This window comes from Crocuta crocuta, unplaced genomic scaffold (assembly GCF_008692635.1).
Source record: "Crocuta crocuta isolate KB4526 unplaced genomic scaffold, BGI_CrCroc_1.0 scaffold133, whole genome shotgun sequence".
Lineage (NCBI taxonomy): Eukaryota > Metazoa > Chordata > Mammalia > Carnivora > Hyaenidae > Crocuta > Crocuta crocuta.
The window spans coordinates 779,272-801,092 of record NW_027529438.1 but is presented as its reverse complement, the minus strand read 5'-3'; the positions used below and the strand labels follow the sequence as shown (position 1 = coordinate 801,092).

Sequence of the window (21,821 nt, the reverse complement as noted above, 5' to 3'; positions counted from 1 at the left end):
CCCCTCAGCGGAGATGAAAGGAACACTACTCGCTGTCTCCGACAACAAATGTCAGCAACGCTGGAGGCCATTTAGACGCAAACACAGCATAAATCTGACTCCTTGTGGGGAAGTCCAGAGATGAAGTCTCCAAGCACAGCCTCACAGAGTGAAACGAATTTGCTTGGCATAAAGTTTGAACATGTTTCTCAGGGTCTTTCTTTCCCTTTTCTCATTAAAAAAAAAAAAAAAAAAAAAAAATATCTGGAATGGTCCAGGGCTGTTGCTTCCCCCTGCCTGGCCCTCCCACTCGTTTATGACATAAGCAATCACAGATGAAAGCGCCAGCCGTGGTTTATGGCCCCGAGACGAGCTGCCCTACCTGTGGGGCCTCAGAGATTCATTTCAGGTTGTTGGAAAAATCCCAACGGCCCATAAACAGGGACAGAGATATCTGAGCTTGGCCCAGGAGGTGAGGGTGAGGGGGGCGGGGCAGAGACCCTCATGTTAGGGAAGGGAGAGGCAGGAACAGGCTTTGGATGCCTCCCCAGTGATGAGCCTCATAAATGTCCTTCAAGCCGGGGGAGTAGAGGAAGGGTCTGGGACTTGTTGTGGGGGGAGGAGGAGGGAAAGAAGGAAGGGCGGAATTTATGAAGATGGGGTGTATGAAGACAGGAAGCTATTTCAGTCACTGCCCCAGCACTACAGGCCTGGAATTCCATTCCCTCTGAAGATAGTAGTGGTCAACTCCAGATGCTGCAGCATCTAACATCCAGGAGGAGAGAAGTAAAGTTCTCTAGAAAAGGAAAGTCCTGGGGCGCCTGGGTGGCTGTTGGTTAAGCGTCCGACTTCAGCTCAGGTCATAATCTCACAGTTCGTGGTTCGAGCCCCACATCGGGGTTTGTACTGACAGCTCGGAGCCTGGAGTCTGCTTTAGATTCTGTGTCTCCTTCTCTCTCTGTCCCTCTACTGCTTGCACCTATGTCTCTCTCTCTCCCAAAATAAATAAGCATTAAAAAATAAAATAAAAAAAAAAAAAAACAAAATAGAAAAGGAAAGTCCCTCCGGCTACCGTGTGAATCCGCCTTCCACGTGGCTCTTCAAGGAGGTCTCGAATCAGACCCAACCCAAGTTCCTACGAAAGATCTGACTCGGAACTCGTTCACTGCATCATTCACTCACTAAGCATTTATTGTGAGCTTGCATCAGACATTGTACCGTGACACTTCTGGGACACACAGACGGTGGCGACTCAACCTCTGCTCTCACAGAGATCTCAGATTAGGAAAGGGGAGAGATCCAATTCCCAAATAATGATAACTGTGCTCAGAGGAGCCAGGTAAGGGGACTGGAGAAGGCAACCTTGTGCGTGTGTCACTTGAACTAAAGATGAATGACACGAACTATGAATGGCAGTTCCGGGTCGAGGAGGGTGGCACCGTATGTCAACAGAGCAGAACTTTCAATGGTATGGAAGCAAGACATTGATCCAGGAAGGGGGCTCGTCAAATACCAGGCGTGCTGACAGGCCGCTAGAGCTCACTACTGCCCAGTGCACTGGAAGGGGCTACAAAAGCCCTCAAATGTCACCTCTTGCTCTTAAGGAACAGAAAACAGGATTAGCAGGTGTGAAACAATACAAAATATGAAATAGTATTTGGCTAACTTCTTCAGGCATGGCGAAAAACATTAGTAAAAATGTGGGCATTTAGAAAAGGGATGTCCATGAGCCAGAGAAGCCAGCGACAGGAACTTAAACACGGGGATGAGGGAGGCGAGGATTAGCAGAGCCAAGGGCAGGAAGCCAGTGCCCTAGAGAGGGCTCAGTCTGCCTATCCTCAGGAATGGCCAGAAAACCAACGTGCACGGAGGGATCAGGAGGCAGACCTCAGGGTGTCATCACAGGGCAAGCAACTTGGAGGAAGAGGGAATGCAGGGTGGAGAGGCTGTGTGGGGCTTACTCCAGGGCTCTTGATGTTCTAGAGCCAATGTTGTCAGCAGTGACGGGAGGAAAGGCAAGGGGAATTCTGTGGCTGGCGCTCCCTGGGGAAAGCTTGGGCCTGGAGCACAGGGAGCCGTGGACCAGGGAAGGCACAGACACCAGGCACTGAAATACTGTGTGCATGTGGGGTGACAACCCAGGCCACCACGCCCACCTTGAAGACGGGGCTGAAGAAGTTTCTCAGGTCCCAGCGCTAGACAGGGCCCCTGAAGAAGAAGAATGCCCTCATCCCAAGTTCCAATTCCATGTTAGGCCTTGTATCCAGGGTATGCGCGTCTCATCTCCATGGCAACAGGCATGGCAGGTGGTACTGTTACCTTTCCTCACGCCCAAGGAATACACACAGCCTCAGAGAGGTTCAAGAACTTCCCCTCCAACACACAGGGCCTGGGGGGGCAGGACCAGGTTTCATCGAAGTCTTGTGTACTTCCAAGCCCAGGCCTGAGTTGCTCCCGCAAGGATGAGAGAGACAGACTTTCGAATCAGCACATAGGACATAAGCGAAAGACAGTTACCTGTGCATCTCCTGGCCTAAGAGTGGGGACAATCGGATGCTCTGTCTCCCACAGACATTGAAAGGTCCCCCTTTGTATCTGGTGAACATATAGAATATAGTAGAAAGTAACTTTGGCCATGAAATAGGACAGCTGGATTGTAGCCTTCATTTCACGCCTCAGCTGTACACCCTTGGATGAAATTCCCTACGCCTCTAAGACCCAAGTTCTTCATCTGTATGATAACATAAGAATCCTTTATGCTTACCTACTACTTGGCGTGTAGTCATTGACAACTGCATTGTTTCGTTGTCTCTATCACAACACTACGGGGCAGGAAATGTATATACTTATTTTTATAGATGAGTAAACTGAGGCCCCAGGCAGAGGGTAGTCTTGCCCAAAGGCACACAGTCGGGATGTTCTCTCTGGTGCCCCATGTCCCCTCTCCCTGCCTAAGCTGCCCCACGGGATTGTTACAAAGATCAAGGGTACCTGGTATTTGCAAAATATCAGGTACTGCCCAGCTGTTGCTAGCGTCCCTGTTATTAAAGAGTGAGGAAAGAAAGGCTCACGGGGCAGGCTTTCTCGGGCGCGGGTCACCCACCGGGAGCTCCTGGGGTAAAGCCACTCTTTTCAGTGCAAAAGGGATGGAGCCTCCCCCCTCCTCCCTACACATGCCCCACCACAGCAACCCCTTCAAATATCTCCAGTCTCAAGGCACCGAGCCTTTCCAGAGCAGGGCACACAGAAGCCAAGGGCCCCGTGAGTCAGGCTGTAGGCAGTGTGTCCTGGAAAGGCACCTTTGTTCAGCAAGGTTTCTGTGCCAGGCAGGGGGCAGGGGGCAGCGGGCGAGCCAGGATCCCAAAGGGAGCCTCACCTCCACTCTGGGAATGCTAGCACCCACCACAGCCTGGGCACCTCATGTGCTTTCCTCAGTGGGCGGGCGCTCATGAAAGGCAAACCTTGCCGTGGGAGGTTTGTAGGGACATACTGGGACTGGCGCCGGTTGCTGGAATTACCATGGATCTGCGTCAGTGTGGGGCCTTTTCATATCTGAATAGGCTTTATGCTAATACCTACCCTGCCTCCACGCACGCACGCACGCACACATGCACATGCACACATGCATCTTTTCTTCTCTGAGTTCTTCCATTGCTTTCTCCGTTTTAATAAAAGCACGTTTATATGCAATCCAAACTGGTAGGTACAGGTGCGAATGCTCTGACTGCCTCTATGCACAGATTAGTCATATACGGAGAGACTAATAATCAGGATATCAGAAGACTCCTCTATGCAAATCAAGCCTGGACAAAACCACCAAACAAAAGCCATAACTTTTGTTGTTTCGAGGTAGCTAATACCAGAGAGGGGGGACCGGAAGCCTCTAACAAGCCAAATCAGGTATTTGGGGCTCAGTGCTCAGCCTCAGTAAAAGCTCATTAATCCAGCTGCTTGGTGATTCACTAGGTGTGGGCTGTGATGTGCATACCACTGTAGCAGGTTAATATTGATAAAGTTAGAGTGTATTCGCGCTGGTTAGAACAGACTTAGGTGGATTGAATACTGTATCTCTTTGAAGGAGTCCAATTTTGCTGCATTAATTACCAGTCTTCAGGAGGATAAAATTATCCGAGAAAATGAAATTGTTTCAAGTCAGGGTTAGGAGACAAAGGGTTATCTCTCCAAATTAAAAAAGAGAACCAGACAACAATCCTTTAGGTGACCGGGGAGTTGAGGGAGTTGGATAACACTGTAAATGCTCTCATTGTGGAAGTGAATCCTCTCTGGACAAGTTCATCGCGGACTTAATCATAGAAAGAAGTTGCTTGGATGACCACAGCTGATCTGACTGCCTGTGTGCCCTTGGCAGAGACATCCTGGTGGTGATTAGGCCCTCTGCTGGTTTGAAGAGGCAAGCTGAGGCCAGTACCCAGCCAGGTCTGTGCCTTCAGACTCTAGTCCATTCCACAAACCGATGAGAGGCTCAAAAGAACAGGGAAAAGTAAGGTCAGGCATGCAATCTCTGTACTGACCTTCACCATTCACTGGCTATGTGATCTAAGGCAAATGACCTAACCTCTCTGGGCCCTACCCTCCGAAGTTGTAAAATCAGGGGAATAAAGACCTGCAAGCCACCCTAACAGGGTTGTAAGAACATAAAAGCAGGAGTAGGTAAAAGCACTTTTTAAAAAAATTATAAAATACTATAAAAATGCAAGATACTTTCAATATTTTCATTTTTATGATGTCTCATGACTGCTTATGAACCTACTGCATATCCCCACTAACTGTGAAACTCACACTTCCCATACGGAATATCCCGTCATTCCACAAATACATCTGGGTGTGTGCCTACGATGCATGGGCTTTCTTCCAGACATGGGGTGAGGAGGGGTGGACAAGAGCAATAAAGTCTCTGCCTTCCTACCTCTACTGGGAGAAGACAGACAATAAATAAAGAAAGGAAATCATAATTCAGTCCACGACCATGTTAAACATGCCAAGAATCAAATAAAATAGAGCAATGGGCTAGAGAATGACTGCGGAGAGTAGGGAATACATTTTTTAGCTCCAGAATTCTGTACCAAAAAGACCCGAATCTTTTCCTGAGGACATCCTCATCTGTCTTCCATGTCAGTTATTTTGTTTTCCAAAAACGCTGAGCCCATGTTTGTCTGCCTCATTTTAGTTACATGAGAATATTCAAATTATATATTGTCTTACATTCTCTAACCACTAGAGCTGAAAATAATATTATAAACTCTGTTTGTGGTTTTTCTGAAAATAGAAGAATCCTGTTATGCCATACTTCTGGAGGTGGTGCAGCAAAGGGTTAATGGCTTTGGACTCGAGTATTTTGCTCCATCATTTTATCATTTAGCTGATGTCCTTGGCCAAGATGCGCAGCATTAAGCTTTGGTCTTTCCCTTGGTAAAATAGGGTTAAAAGCACCTGTTTAAGAAGCTAATTATAATAAACTAGACCATTGATGCATTGTATTTATGGCACTAAGTTTATGGTGAGAACTTGATGCTCGCTAAATAAATATTATCCTTATAATTTTTTGTATCTTCCATTGAGCTAGAATAAGCTTCATGTATCCTCCATGACACACCAGGCGGAGTACTCAAGAGATTAATAATCAGTTGTTAAATAGCTCATGTCCAATTAATACAGAATGGACAGAATGAAGCCAAAAGTCACAGTGGTGATGCATGGCACTACCAGGCACACTGCAGAGTCCTGTTTTCCCACTTTTCACAAATCCATTCACCAACGCCAAACAACTTCCTGTGGCTATAGAAATTACTGGAGAATTATTAGTTACCTCCATACTTGGGGGCTCAGCTGGGATGAAAATTATGCCCCTTAACCTATGATCTGAATTTCTCTTTCACATTGATATGGACCCCACAGATGGCCCTCTGTTCCATCAGTACCCACCAGTATGTTTTCATGAAGAGGAGAGGAGAGCAGACCATAAAAAAAGAGAAACCCAAAACTGTGGTAATTAGGGATAAAGGCAGGAAGAAGGGAAACAAAAAAAAAAAAAAAGGAAATGTAGACAGAGAGAGGCCAACATTGCGGAGCAGGGACCATGGTCTACATGGTAGACCACCAGTAATCTGGTGACTAGAACATACAGTACCCAAGGACAGCTGTGGGGAGGAGGGGGCACCTGGCCAGGAGGCCCTCAGCCCTCTTAGGTGGGGCTGCCCTTGCTATGTGAGAGATCTTCCACAGACATTCTCATGGTCATGGTTCTTTGCAGGTGAAAACGTAAGACTGGGTTAAGAAAACATGTATTTTTTGCAGAAAGAGCTTTCCCTAAATTAATATAAACAGTCTGTGTGCAGTGAACCCCATTACAGCCATTTGGAGAGTATTTATGCTTATTACCCTTAAGTGAAACTGGGTGTCCTAAGATGACCTTGATGTTGGGGAAATCACTGCTAATAGCACCATCAGAAACACTTCACGTAATTAGCTAGCTTTGAATTTCTTAAAGTTTTTTAATGTTTATTTATTTTTGAGAGAGAGAGAGAGTGCACACAAGCTTGAGTGGGGAAGGGGCAGAGAGAGAGGGAGACAGAATCTGAACCAGGCTCCAGGCTCCAAGCTGTCAGCACAGAGCCCAGTAAGGGGCTTGGACTCAGGAACTGTGAGATCAATGACCTGAGCCAAAGTCGGCCACTTAACTGACTGAACCACCCAGGCGCCCTGCTAGCTTTGAATTTCTAAGGGAAAAAGTCTTCCTGAGATTGTCATTACTGGTATAGAGTTTAATGTTGAAATAAAGATAAGAAGAAGAATACTGTTGCTCTGAATGTAAGACCATTGTAATTATAATCTAGACTCTGGAGCAGGGACGGATTTGACCAAATCTCAGAACCACCTGGAGAGCAGCATAAGCACAGACTGCTGGGCCTTCCTCCCTCCACTCTCCAGAGTTTCTGGAATGCTGGGTCTTCTCCCCATCAGGTCTGGGAGAGGTCTGTGACTTTCCATTTCTTTTTTTTAAATTATTTTTTTAATGTTTTATTTATTTCTGAGAGAGAGAGAGAGAGAGAGAGAGAGACAGCATGAGCAGAGGAGGGTCAGAGAGAGAGGGAGACACAGAATCCGAAACAGGCTTCAGGCTCTGAGCTGTCAGCACAGAGCCTGACACGGGGCTCAAACCCACGAACCGTGAGATCATGACCTGAACCCAAGTTGGACGCTTAACCGACTGAGACAACCAGGCGCCCCTGTGACTTTCCATTTCTAACAATCTCCCAGGTGATACTGATGCTACTGGTCCAGAAACCACACTTTGAGAATTACTGACCTAGAATGTTCCCCTCTCTTTCCCTACCACTACCCCTGCATGTATACACAGGGAAGACCAACAATCATAGTATACTGTTTCCTCAGTTTTATCAGGAGAAAACTGACACCCATTATTGTATAACTTTAAGGCATACAGCATGATGATTTAATTTGTGTATATTGTAAAATTATTACCTCAATAGGTTCTTCTAACACCTATCTTCTCATATAGATACAACAAAAGGAAAGGAAATATTTTCACCTTGTGATGAGAACTCTCAGGACTTAGTCTCTTAACAACTTCCCACGTACCACACAGCAGTGTTAGCTGTCGTCATCATGCTACTCATTCTGGAAGTTTGTTTTTATGTTTTGATCACCTTCCTCTCAATTCCACCAACTGCCCCCCCCAACTCACCCCTCTGGTATCCACAAGTCTGACCTTCTTTTCTATAAGCTTGTGTTTTTGTTTTGTTTTGGTTTTGGTTTTTTAGAGTTACCTATGAGATCATATAGTGTTTGTCTTTCTCTGACCTATTTCACTTAGCATGATGCCTTCAGTGTCCAAAACCATGCTGTAACAAAGATAGGACAGCCTTGTTTTTAAGGGCTGAATAATATTCTATTGTGTGTATATACCTCCACTCCTTTGTCCATTCACCCATCAATGGACACTTAGGTTTCCATGTCTTGGCTACGATAAATAATGCTGCAGTGAACATAGAAGTCCGGGTATCTTTTCAAGATCCTGATTTCAATTCTTCTGGACACCCAGAAGTGGAATAGCTGGATCATATGGTAGTTCTGTATTCAATTTTTTGAGGAACCTCCAGTCTGTTATCCAGAGCATCTGCACCAATTTACATTCCCCTAAACAGTGCCCAAGGACTCTATTTTCTCTACATCCTCACCAGCTTTGCTAACTTTTGCCCTTTTGATCATGGCCATGGTAACAGAGGTGAGGTGATATCTCATTGCAATTTTACTTTGCATTTCCCTAATGGTTGGCAATGTTGAGCAACATTTCATGTGCCTGCTGGCCTTTCATAGATCTTCCTTGAAGAAATGTCTATTCAGGTCATTTGCCCATTTTTAAATCGGGCTGTTTGGGGATTTTTGCTATCGAGTTCTAAGAGTTTTTTTTTTTTACTATATTTTGAATATTAACCCCTTATTTGCAAGTATCTCCTCTCATTCCATAGCTTGTCTTTTCATTTTGTTGATGGTCTTCTTTTGGTAGTGCAGCAGCTTTTTAGTTTGATGTAGTTGCCCTTGTCTATTTGTTATTGCTTGTGCTTTGGTGTTCTAGCCAAAAAATCATTACCAAGACCCATGTCAAAAAGATTTGCTCCTGTTTTCTTCTAGGAGTTTCATAGCTTCAGGTCTTGCATTTAAGTCCTCTAATCCATTTTGACTTAATTTTTGTGAGTAGTGTAAAATATGGGTCCAGTTTGATTCTTTTAAATGTGAATAGCTAATTATCCCCACAGCACTTACTGAAGAGGCTTGTCTTTTCTCCATTAAGTATTCTCAACTTCCCTGTCAAATAGTAGTTGACTGGATATGCTTGGGTTTATTTCTGGGTTCTTGATCTGTTCCATTGGTCTTTTTGTCTTAAGCAAGATCAGCAATCCCAAGTGGGATTCTCTCTCTGCCCCTCCCTTGCTTGCTCTCTTGCTTTCTCTCTCTCTCAAAATAAATAAGTAAACATTAAAATGAGAGTTTCTATATATAAAATCATATCTTCTGCATATAGAGAAAATTTTATTTCTTCCTTTTTGATTGATACATTTTATGTGTTTTCTTGCCTCATTGCTCTAGCTAGGACTTATAGTACCATGTTGAAAAGGAATGGTGACAGTGGGAATCCCTATCTTGTTCCTAATCATAGAGGAAAACTTTCAACAGTTCACCACGAGTATGATGGTAGCTATGGACTTGTCATATATGGCCATTACCATGTTAAGATCTGCTTTTACGCCTGATTTGTTAAGAGTTTTTATCATGAATGGATGTTGGATTTTGTTGAATGCTTTTTAAGCATCTACTGAGATGATCCCATCATTTTTTTTTCCATTATATTAATATGGTGTAGCACACTGATTGATTTGCCTATGTTTAACCACCCTTGCATTTCAGGGATAAATCCCATGTCATCATGGTGAGTGGTCCTTTTATTGTGCTAGGGAATTTGGTTTGCTAGTATTTTATTGAGAATTTTAGCATCTATATTCATCAGGGACATTGACCTGTGGTCTTCCTCAAGTAGTATCCTTTTCTGTTTTTTGGTATGAGGATAATGCTGGCTTTGAAAAATGAGTTTGGGAGTGTTACCTTCTAGTCAATTTTTTGGAAGAGTGTGAGAAGGACTGATATTAATTCTTAAAATGGCAAAATTCACTAGTGAAGCCATTTGGTCCTGAGTTTTTCTTTGTTGGAAGATTTCTGTTACTGATTCAATATCCTGACTAGTCAGATTTTCTATTTCCTTCTTATTCAATATTGGTAAATCACATGTTTCCAAAAATTCTTCCTCTTCTTGTTGATTGTCCAGTTTGTTGGCATAGTGTTTTTCAGAGTAGTCTTGTGAACCTTTGAATTTCTATGCTATCACTTGTAACGCCTCTGTTTTCATTTGTAATTTTGTTGATTTGGATTCTTTCTCTTTACCCCCTGGTTAGTCTAGCTAAAGGCTTATCAATTTTGTTTATTTTTCCAAAGAACCAACTGTTAGTGTGGTTTATCTTTTCTACTGTTTTTTTTTTGTTGTTGTTGTTGTTGTCGTCTGTTTCATTGATTTATGCTTTAATCTTTATTATTTGCTTTTTTGTGAACACTGGGCTCAGTCTGCTCTTTTCCTAGTTCCTTGAGGCATAGAGTTAGATTGTCTATTTGGGCTCCTTCCTTACATAATGGAGGGGTTTGTTGCTATGAACTTCCCTCTTGGGGCTGCTTTTGTTATACCCCATAAGTTCTGATATGTGTTTTCATTTTCCTTTGTCTCAAAAAATTTATTTCCCCTTTAATTTCTTCTTTGACTCATTGGATCTGGATGTCCATTTCTCAAGACTGGAAAATTCAGCCATTATTGCTTTAAGTGTATTTTCTGTCCCTTTCTCTTTCTCTTCTCCTTTTGGAATTCCCGTAATGCAAACATTGCTTCTTTTCATTGTGTTCTATAATTCCCACAGGGTTTCTTCACATTTTTTTTCATTTTTTCTTTTTGCTCCTCTGACTGTGTAATTTCCAATGTCCTATCCTCCAGATCACTAATTCTTTCTTCTACATGGTTAAGTCTACTTTTGAAATTTTCTATTGAGTTCTTCAGTTCAGTTATTATATTTTTCAACTCTAAAAGTACTATTTGGGTTTTTGACGGTTGCTATTTCCTTGTCAAACTTCTGGTTCTGTTCATGCATTGTTTTCCTAATTTTGTTTGTCTCTGTTTTCCTTTTTTTTACATTTAATTATTTTGAGAGAGAGAGAACATGTGTGAGAGCAGGGGAGGGGCAGAGAGAAAGGAAGAGAGAGAATCCCAAGCAGGCTCTGCGCTATCAGTGTGGATCCCAACCACACTGGGCTCGATCCCATAAATGAACCATGAGATCATGACCTAAGTTGAAATCAAGACTCAGATGCTCAAGTGAAATTTCTGGTCACGCTTATTAGATAGAGTGTTGGGACTGTGTACTATATTCAGCAACAAGTAGAATGATTAACTAGCTTCCCTGCCCTAGTAGGACAGTGGGCACCTCATTGTTTGCAGGGTCAAATCAATCCTGAGTGTGCACTGAATTACCTGGACAGGTGAGGCCACTGGTTTTGCTCTGAAGATGGGGAAAGCCACAGGCAATGCTGTTCAAATGCCACTGAATGTAGTGCTGTTGGATGATCCACACATCTTCCTGCACGCTGTGGTTATGTTTCATTGTTAGACATGCTGAAGGCTGTGCTCAGCAATGAGTGGAAATATGGATTATATTCCTGCCTCTGCACAGCAAGAAAAGTAGCTCTAAAACCAGTAAAGCTCTTTGATTGTTGTCCCAACTCAAGTCAGCCCACGCCCCAAGTTCCCTAGCTGAAGAGGGCTATGAGCTTTGCCCTGAAAGCTATTTGCTTGGTCTGCCCTTCCCTTGGCTTGAATGTCACTAGGCTAAATATTTCCCAAGAGTTGTCCCTAACTCTTCTGGTCACATGGGGCCAGAGGATATTCTCCACAATGCATGGAACTGTGTCTCAACCTCCTTGCATGGATAGAAAGGGGAAGGACCACTCCATAATACTCTCAATTTCCCAAACATGCTCTCTGGTTGGGAGAAGCTAGGAGATACCCTCAACCTTGGCTATGAATTAATCCCTCTGCCTGTGAAAGCCTCCATTCCCAGTACTGACTTTGGTCCAGAAGTGAGCAGCTCCACTTGCCCACCTCCTGTCCTGAGCACCGCTATGCTTCATAGCTTCCAGGAGTAGTCACCTGCCCTTCTAGTCAGGTGGGGCTGCGATTCAGCATGTTGCCTGAGTGTGGGCAAACTAGGCTCTAGGGAAAGCAAAACTATTAATTTGAGGATCCAAATCAGGCATAACTACATCCCATCAAGTTCTCTGGTCAGAATGTGGTCCCAACTTGGTTCTGCAGATGAGCAAAACTGATGATTGGGATTACTACCTGGACACGGTAGGTATGAACTTGGTCAGCCAAGATCCATGTGCTCATTGTTTCAAGTCCCTCCCCCCTTCTCTATCATGGTCAGATACCCATGATATGAGATCAGAGTGGGAGGCTGGTTGTCTCATCCTGGGTTCTCTTTTCCCATTGAGGAACCAGTGGCTCAGGGTAGAACTCCCTTCATGGTCCTGTGTTTTTCAGGGACAGAAGCAACGTGGCCAACATTTAGCCTCTTCTTTTATCCTTCTAATGCAGTCTCTGAAGTATGTGTGGGGCTGGGGGGAGATTAGCCTCACTCTGTATTCTAGAATTCTCTCAGTGGTGTGTTGTTCCTGAATGGTTGTTGTTAATTGTTCTTGTGAGAGGAAGTGAAGTCAGGAATGACCTATGTTGCCATCTTGGGATGTCAGTCTCTCCATAATGCATTCTTACTTTCAGTCACTGGAGGTCTTCATACCTTTTTAACTAATCTACATCTTCAGAGTGATTCCTTCTAGTTTTGATAATTAGGGGAGAGTAAAATTATATTTAAAAAATGGTGTGATTGGATGAAAACGTGGGGATGAGTATACAATGACCTAAGACTAGCATGAATAAGACAGCCATTGGCATACATCATCTTGAAGTGCCCTACCAAATACAAGGGCCAGTTCTCTGTCTTCTCTGTCATGTGTGATGGCTACTAAACACCAAAGGCATGGATACCTAGGCTGGTAAGAGAATGGTGAGCCTCCAAAAGGACGCTGCAGCATAACTCACCTCTCTTTTACCCTCACATCAGGTTGCTCTCTACTCGTCTGTTCATCATCACCTTTTCCAGGATTGAGGCAAAGTGCTGATCAGCCCTCTGCCTGTAAAACCCAAATGGCTCAAACTAGCATCTCTCACAAAACACGAATGTTATCAAGTGTGTCCATTTAGTGTAATGTCTTAGATTAAGTCTAAATGAGCCCTCCCTTGCAGTCAGCTGTTTCATCTTCATTGATACCACTGAGAACTAGAGCAAGAGGCTATTAAGAAGCTTGACAATGGGAAATACCTTAGCATTATAGGTACCACTGAGCTTTGGGGAAATGTAGGTGGCTAATGTGCTATCTCAGGGGCTATAGGTTAACCTTGCTATCAGGTTTTAAGTTAATATAGCTTCTCTTTATATCACATGTGTTATTCTATATAATAGATGTGCTCCTGAGAAGTTATGCATGAATCAAATTTCTGTAAAGCTGAATTTTATTCTCCCAACGAAGGAGTTTTTAGACTTACAGATGCTTTACCTTCAAGGATAAATATTCTTCAATGTACAGAGGAGTCTTAATACTTCCATCATTTATGTATTTACGGGCATTCACAAGGAAGTGAGAAGAAAGGAAAAAACCAAAGTTAAATCCTCAACCCCCCTCTACTTGGGTAGTGCCTCCAGCAGCTGTTATACCCCCTCCATGGCTCTAAGTCACACCTGAAATCCCCACTGCAGTTGCATCTTTCACCAGATGCCCACAGAAGCTTTATCACCTGTCACTCTACAGCTTCCCTCTGCTGCAAATTTGTGGACTGTCTCACCATCCTGATTTGTCTGCATCTCAACAATCCCATCACTGTGTAACGAATGCTCTGTATTAAACTCCATTTTAAATATTGACAGTTGTTTCTACTCTCCTGGTTGGCCCATGTCTAACCACAGTTCTCCAGATTGACAAGGGATTTTCAGGTTTGGCAACTGTCCCTTCATTTGATAGGTAGGCATCTCTAGACACTCCATTTCACTAGCCATACTGAAACCGAAGTTAGCTCAAATCACCTTCTCACCGCCTTTGTTATTTTTCTCTGACTAATTTGGAAGGCTTATGCCAGAACAGCAGTTAGGTAATGAGACATGACAAATTATTACTCCAAGATTTAGACTTTTGGCACAAGATTCGCTGGAAATCAGTACTAAAGTTCTATGAGCAGTCAGCACCATGGCCAGATCCAAAAGGCCACAGACAAAATTGGAGGCCAGAAAAGACTTTACTGGAAATTTATGCTAGGGATGAGACAAAGAAATTGGACAGCTTATCAATTCTGCTTAGAGCCCTTCTCTTTGATTTGTCTCTCCAATATTTGTACTGCTTTGTCATACACAGACCAAACAACTAAGAAGACAGGCATTGCCACATGCTGCAAACCTCTGGGAATTGTTAAAATTGAAATGATCTTTACAACCTGTCCTGGAAATTAGTTACTATAATCCATCAAATATAAGATGCTTTCAATTATAGAACATGTCATTATTTTATGGACCACCAAGAAAGAAAAAAGGGTGACAAATTAAACTTTGATACTGTGCTTTCTCACCACATCTCAATTTTGAGTCACACCCTTATTTTGGATATGTTAAAATGCAAGAAAGAAAAGTGCCTTAGAATATGAAATGTAGCATTAGCTCTGTTTTAGTCCCTTAAGCCTTCTTGAACCAGATAAACTGTGTAAGGGTCTGGCCATTCTCGAAAAACCCCAAGGCTCGGGACTTTGGGGAGGGCTATCCATCAAAGAAAGTTACAGACAGCTCTTCAGCCATTTCCATTATTAATCCCAAACACCTCTTTGGTATTTGGGTGAGTCCTGAAGTGGGTGCAAGAGAGCCTAACACTAAATGTGCCTTCCCCAGTAATTATAACGTGGTCTTGGGCAAGGCACTTTACTTCAAATCCCTCAACCATGAAGTAAGGGAGCTTTGATACATGATGTCTTAGATTCTTTTCAATTTGACCTTCTTTATTTAAAGTTTTTAATGTTTTTATTTATTTTTGGGAGAGAGATAGAGACAGCATGAGCAGGGGAGTGTCAGAGAGAGAGGGAGACACAGAATCTGAAGAAAGGGTCCAGACTCTGAGCTATCAGCACAGAGCCCAATGCGGGGCTCGAACCCACGAACCGTGAGATCATGACCAGAGCTAAAGTCAGACGCTTAACTGACTGAGCCACCCAGGCATCCTGCATTTTGATCTTCTAAACAAACAGGAGAAATACTAACAAATATGCTATCTGGCTATGATCACTAAATTAACCAATGGTTCGCAACAAGAAACCTTTTGTCCCCAGGGTCATCTGCAAATGTATTAAGACTCTCTGGCTGGTACAATGACTGATGATCTCCCTGGCATTTAGCAGAAAGAGGCCATAGATGCAAAATAGCAAACTGTCTCACCTGAAATGCCAATAGTTCTCACATGAAAGTATCCTGACTGAGACCTTCTGAGAAAGTATTTACGATAATAAACAGAAACCTCTGAGCTTATGCTCTGTTTCCATAATGATTTTTCTAATCTTATTATAATGATTTAATGTCAATAGCATAGAAAGGAGATAGCAATACTGTCGCTTAGGGAATGCCTAAGGAACCAGCTCTCCACCATTTGCCATCTAGATGACAATCTAAATCTTAACATTCCCCCATGAACTTCTCTAGTTTCATTTTTCCTGGTGCTGGGACCAGTCCTACACATAAGGCAGTAACTCCCTGCATGGGCTGATATAAAAGGAAACAACAGGTTTCCTACTGGCCATTTACATTACTTATAAATCAGCAGATACGGTATGATAACTTCCAGGTGCCTCTTGGTAGAACATGCTGAGTAAAGGTAGCATCAAAGAAATGAAGCCTGGAGAACCTTTAGATTGATGGCCTCACATTTCTGGTGAGGAAACTGAGTTCCAGATAGGTGAAGGTGCTTGCCCAAAAACATACGCTTAGTATTAGCAGCTCCCAATCCAGGCTTCCAGTTGGTTGACTCAGAGCCCAGTGCCACACCAAGTGTCTGGCATAAGTGATGAGAGGAAAAAATTCTCGACAGTGCTGAGCAGACAGGTGAACATCTCAGTGTAAAACTTTCCTGACCTCCCGCCCAGAGGAGGAGCAATATTTTTTCCTAACCTCTGACTACTTCAGTATTTCCTAAGAATAACATCCTTACATAACCATAGTACAACCGTCAACATTAAGAAGTGACATCATCACAGCACAAGTCTGAATCTTTATTTTGCTAATTGTCTCTATGATATCCTTCCTTTGGCCCAAGATCCAACCCAAGAAACGACATTGCAACTAGTTGTTGGGTCTCTTTCTTCTCCTCCAATCTGGACAGTTCAACCTTTAATTTTCATGGGCCTTCGTGTTTGAAAAATACAGGCCAACACCTACCAATTTGGGCTTGTCTGGTGTTTCTTCACTATTAGTTTTAAGTTACATATTTGGGGCAGGAACCACAGCTGTTAAAAAGGGGCAATTCTTGTTAACTCCATACACTCAATCTATGGGGTTAAATATCAGCCTTCAATATTTTTTAATAAAACATTTTTTCTAAAGCAAATTATTCCATCTCTCTGGCATATAAGTAGAGTCCGTAGACACATCTTTTTTGTCTTGTTGGTTGCTTTTTGGTGGGGTTCTTCATCTTTTAGTAAATCTGGAAGGTAATGTTTTAAACGTAAGCAATTGCTTTATACAACCACACAGACAGAAAGCATAGGAGATTGGGCTAAGTGGGGAATAACTCTGCAAAAACACTTTAAGGGTGCTGTAGAAAATCAATCTTTAATATCAGTTTATTTTCTTTTTTTTTCTTTTCTTTCTAGAGTTTATTTTATTTTTTTTTACAAATAGTTTATTGTCAAATTAGTTTCCACATAACACCCAGTGTTCATCCCCACAAGTGCCCTCCTCCATGCCCATCCCCCCTCTCCCCCCACATCAATCAGTCCTCAGTTTTCGTCAGCATTCAAGAGTCTCTCATGGTTTGCCTCTCTCCCTTTCCCCCACGGTCCTCTGTTAAGTTCCTCCTAATCCTCCTATACGTGCAAACATATGGTATTTGTCCTTCTCTGCCTGACTTATTTTGCTCAGCATAACACCCTCAAGGTCCATCCACGTTGCTACACATGGCCAGATTTCATTCTTTCTCATTGCCATGTAGTATTCCATCGTAAAGATAAACCACATCTTGATCCATTCGTCCGTGGATCAACCCTTAGGCTCTTTCCATGTTTTAGCTATTGTTGAGAGTTATCAGCTTATTTTCTGATTAATTTCTTCTTTATACTAAAGGAGGACTTCAAATGGCATACTCTGCTTCATTGATAGTTCCTGTTAGTTGGGTTCCATGAAACTACATTTGATGCAAAATGAGAGATATTCTGTCTGGATAATCCCTTTTTCCCTACTTAAACAAATCTAATCACCATTCTTACCTGTTCTGAAAATTATACATTCTAAAGCTTATAACTTGAGAATTCCAGCCGTCAAGACACTCTAATACAAGGTTCTCCCACTACTGGAAATTTGCCGGCACAGGCCATCCAAATGCATTGAGGGCATCATGGTGACCGAAGCCAATATGTCGTATGCATATGACAAACCGTCTCAGGAGGGACGTCACAGACAAGAAGAGAAACCTCCTTCTTCTGTTCTGCTGATCCTTGGGCACATCCAAGGTCAAAGAAAATGAACAGGGTAGCAGAAGGCTCTGTAAAACCTGCCTCCCTGGACCACGGTGGAGGGAGGGGGTTGGAACAGGCTGGGGACAGGCTGTGCCGGAGCAGCAAAGGGTCTCAGCTGAGGGTGTAGAGAGGCCCATGGGAGCCTTGACATTCTGACAAAACGTGCTGCCCTACCCTGAGACCTCCCCATTGTGAGTGACTGTGTCTGGGCTCAAAGACTAAGAGTTCATCAGAGAGAAGGAGGCATCTCCGTGTGTTTTCTCAACCCAGGAAGAGCACCAGAAAAGGCCAGTGCACGGTTCTACCAGCCTCGTGAAGGGAACACCAAGTCTCCATGAGTCTCTCTTACATGTAACACGGCCTGGGCTTACGGCATCCCACAGAATCAGGAGACACTAGCAAAGGGAGGAGTGGTGGAGGGTGAACACTTCTTTGCGCTTTTTTTCAGGAGAGGAGGGGTCTGGTGTCACTGCCTCGTCTCCTTTTGAGGAAGCCCTTCCTTCTGCCAAGGTGAGGAGCTTCCCAAGTTGCAGCTCGTTGTTTACAAAGAAAAAAAGCACAATTCGAATAAACGGACTGCCCCCAACACAAAAGTCTAGACAAACTCTTAAGGAAAGTGCTAGAACCAATGTCACATTCCTTTCGGCACGTTCCACTCTGCAGCGATTGTGTCTGGCGTCCTTCATCCTTCCTTCAAGAACCTGAATTCCCTCTGGTCACACCCCAGCTGTTAGATGAGGTAACACCAGCTGTGGTTCCCCTACACTACTGTCAAGCAGCCTAACACACAGCTTCTCGTCCCTATGACAAGGGCACTGTGGAGAGTCGGGAAGATGTCCTTCGAGTGTCACGTTGTCTTGGGCTTCCTCACTCTCCTTTGCCAGTGTAGGAACAGGACGTCAAAAGGAACACCAGAAGCCCCTGGTGCTTATGTACAATAACAGACTCTCTTTCTTGAGCACTTACTTTGTGCCAGGTACCATGATAAACACCTGACATGTACTAGCCTATTATAAGCATCCCAACAGGCCGTTTTGCAAGGGAGGGAAGGAAGGCCAAAATGGTCACCCAAGGTCACCAGCTATCAGATGGAAGAACACGAAATTAAACCCAGTGCCCAAAACCCCCAAAGCCTTGGTTTTAAAACAATGTATTAACTGAACCGCTGAGGACTCCTGTCCTCATCAATTGATGTCCTCATCAATTTCTCTCTTCCCTAAAATCATTTGAACACTTAAAATGTACATCCAATCACTGCTGATTTATCCAGACAATAACGTATCGCCTGCTGATAGATTCAAAAGTGTGTCAAAGTCCATCTGACTCCAGAGGCAGCATCTTTTGCATCGTTGTGCTCTTTGGGTGAGCAGTCTGAGGCTGGGCACAGGGGATGGGCTCAAGTGTTGCCTGAGTGAATGATACTGGAGGTGACGGTAATAAAGAGGGACTTGTAGAACAGGGGTGTCTGTATGTGTGTTCACCAGTTATCCCACAGAATCTGAGTTAAAAGAAATCTCAGGAAGAGTTTTGTCCAAGATTTATCTGATGCCTATGTCCTTTCATATCGATCCTTCATAGTGTACTTAGAGATACAGGAAAAATATGGACAGACGAAAGTCTGCATTTAGTCAGAATCTAAGGCAACGGGATGGGGTAAAAGCCACACAATGTCATAGGATTATTCTAGAATGAAAAAAAAAAATTAAAAAAGAAGTTGGGAATCACTGCATAAACACTAGGGCTTAATTAGGGCTTGGGTCCACCCATTCCCTGGTGGGGAACACTTCGCCAGCTGTCCCAAGATGGGATTTAGATCCGTTTCTGCAGACCATGGTTACTAACAAGTGTAGATGCCCACTGCCCAGGCTTGGGCTCTAGTCATTATGACTTGTATCTGATGAGCTCTATGGGTTGTTCAGTACCTTTCAAACTTTACAGATTTCTTTCTCTTTTTTAATGTTTATTCATTTTTGAGAGACAGAGAAGGACAGAGCGTGAATGGGAGGGGGGCAGAGAGAGAGGGAGACACAGAATCCAAAGCAGGCTCTGGGATCTGAGCTGCCAGCACAGAGCCCGATGTGGAGCTCAAACCTACCAACTCTGAGACCATAACCTGAGCCACCCAGGCACCCCTCAAACTTTGCAGATTTCTGCCTCCTATCTCCAGAGTAGACTGAATAGGTCTGAGTAGGACCTACGAATTCACATTTCTAACATTCCCAGGAGACACTGATGCTGCTGATTCTGGAACACTCTTTGAGAGCCACTGCCCTACCTGAATCTTGTTTCATTTACTTGCTTTCCTGCAGCCGCGTGAACTCTGACGGCTACATCAGTGAAGACACTGGCGAGAAACTACCGTGTAGTAAACCCTCTGTTTTTCTGTGCTTCTCAAGTCCCTGTCTGACCTTCCTCTTGGACCCAAAGCCAATGGGCTCAGCTGCCCATCCACATCCACACTGTCCACCAAAAACTCCAAACTCAACATGCCCTCTCATCCATTATCTAGATCTCTCTTGTCTGAGCCTCTACTTCTGCCTGTGCTATATCACCATCCATGCAGGTTAGAAAGCCCCAAGTCGTCTTTGTCTTCGACTTTGCTTCCTGTATGTGACATCATTTAACTCTAGAATTTAAGCTCCCCAGAGGCAGATGCCTTGGAGTATTTTGTTCACCATTGTAGCCCCAGCACTTAGAACGATGACGGGAACGATGTAGGTATGGGGTGAGTAAATGAAGGAATGAATTCTCTGAAGCCCCGCCCGAATTTGTGCTTGAGTTCATGCCTTCATGTCTCAACGGAGGACCGCAGTAGCCTCCTGCCCAGCCGCCCCCATCGGCAAAGCCACCCCAACTCCACTCCACCCGCATTCCTTCTCTGTCGGAAGCACAAACTGAGAAGGCTCATCACTGTGTTTACAAACTTCTGATCAGACCCCCTTTAACAATCAGATGATATCCAAGGAAGATACGCCAACCCCTTCACACACCAGCATCAGTCTTGCCATCCGCACCAGCACCGGGAATCTCAGGTCCCCAAAGGACCCTACATTCCAGCCCCTCCTCCCATGCAGGGTGACAACCCTACCTCTGTATCCCTGTGCACACCAAACTATGCCATTCTTTCTAACAACTTACTCATCTACCTTTCATTGTCTGAAAATGACCTCTTCCGCCAAGACCCAGCTGCAATGTCACGTTCATTGCAAAGTGCTTTCCATCTAGTTCCCTGAGTCCCCTGTCTGCATATACAGACACCCCCCACCCCCCAAGGGGAATTACGGATCCTATAGCTGGGATCCTAGCACCTTTTGTCTCCACTGAGACACATGCACAGATTCGATTTTTCTGTAATTATTCTGTTCCAGGAGTTTCCTCTCCACTGAGGAACCTGAGCATCTGTAACCCAGAGGTCTGTTTACCTTCCTCTCATTCTCCCTAGTATCTAACCCGGTGTGACAGACAGGCCCTCAAACGTCTGAACTCGCCTCAATTTAATTCAGTTAGCATCAATCAGACAGCAAGGAATAAACCAACGGCCCGGCCTTAGCCGGGACTAATTCTCTGAGGTCTTCGCCAGCCCCGGCCAAACTAAAAACTAAAGTAATTACTTGGGCAGATAATTCATGAAAGAAGGAAAAGCATTTGCATTTGAATGATCGAGCCAGGATTTTCTGCTTGTTGATGTTTCTGGAATTTTTCAGATAATGCCTTCAATTCTTTGATTCTTTCATGGTGTGGGGAGTAGGCCAGAAAGTTAATCTATCAATCACTCTCCCATCTGAAACCGGGCAACCTTCAACCGGTTTTTTGCCGAAACAGAGACAAAATTCAATAGGAACCAAGCTTCAAATGCCATCACGCGGAGTTTGAAGGGCCTGCAAGGTTCAGACAACGCAGCCCAGAGAGCTCCTGAAGACTTCGCCAGGAGCCCCCACGGCCACTCCTGCCACTTAAATAGCCTCACATCTGGCTACCTTGCATTCATGCCCTTAGAATTCTCACGGGTGGGGCAAGACAGACAGACAGACCGGCGGCAGAATGCAGTGATCGCCGGCGCCCAGCGTGCTCTGAGCCCATGGGGCAAAACCCTAACCGGACTCGGGGGCACTGAGAGCCAGAAAGGAAGCACAGGACAGGTGGCACGTCTGTCTGTGAGTGCAGGTATGGGGGCGAGGAGAAGGTAATCTCGGTCCCCCCAAAATCAACAGCATGACGCTCCCTTTGAAGAAACACACGGAGGAGCACGCATGCCCGTGCACACCCGCACACCCGCGCAGAGGCGCACAAATCCCCAGCACCTGCTTCTTGGAAGCCCGGCCCCCGAGGCTGGCCCGGAGGCGCGGCCCCACCAGAAGCGACGGGCGGATTTACCGTGGCCTTACTTTTAAAT

The 21,821-nt window shown here is 44.3% G+C and overlaps 1 protein-coding gene across 1 annotated transcript in view; it reads right to left on the bottom strand.

The window, feature by feature from the left end:
• Positions 1-21,821, bottom strand: part of LMX1A (LIM homeobox transcription factor 1 alpha) — a 170,496-nt gene that overhangs the window by 13,678 nt on the left and 134,997 nt on the right. The window lies entirely within an intron of this gene.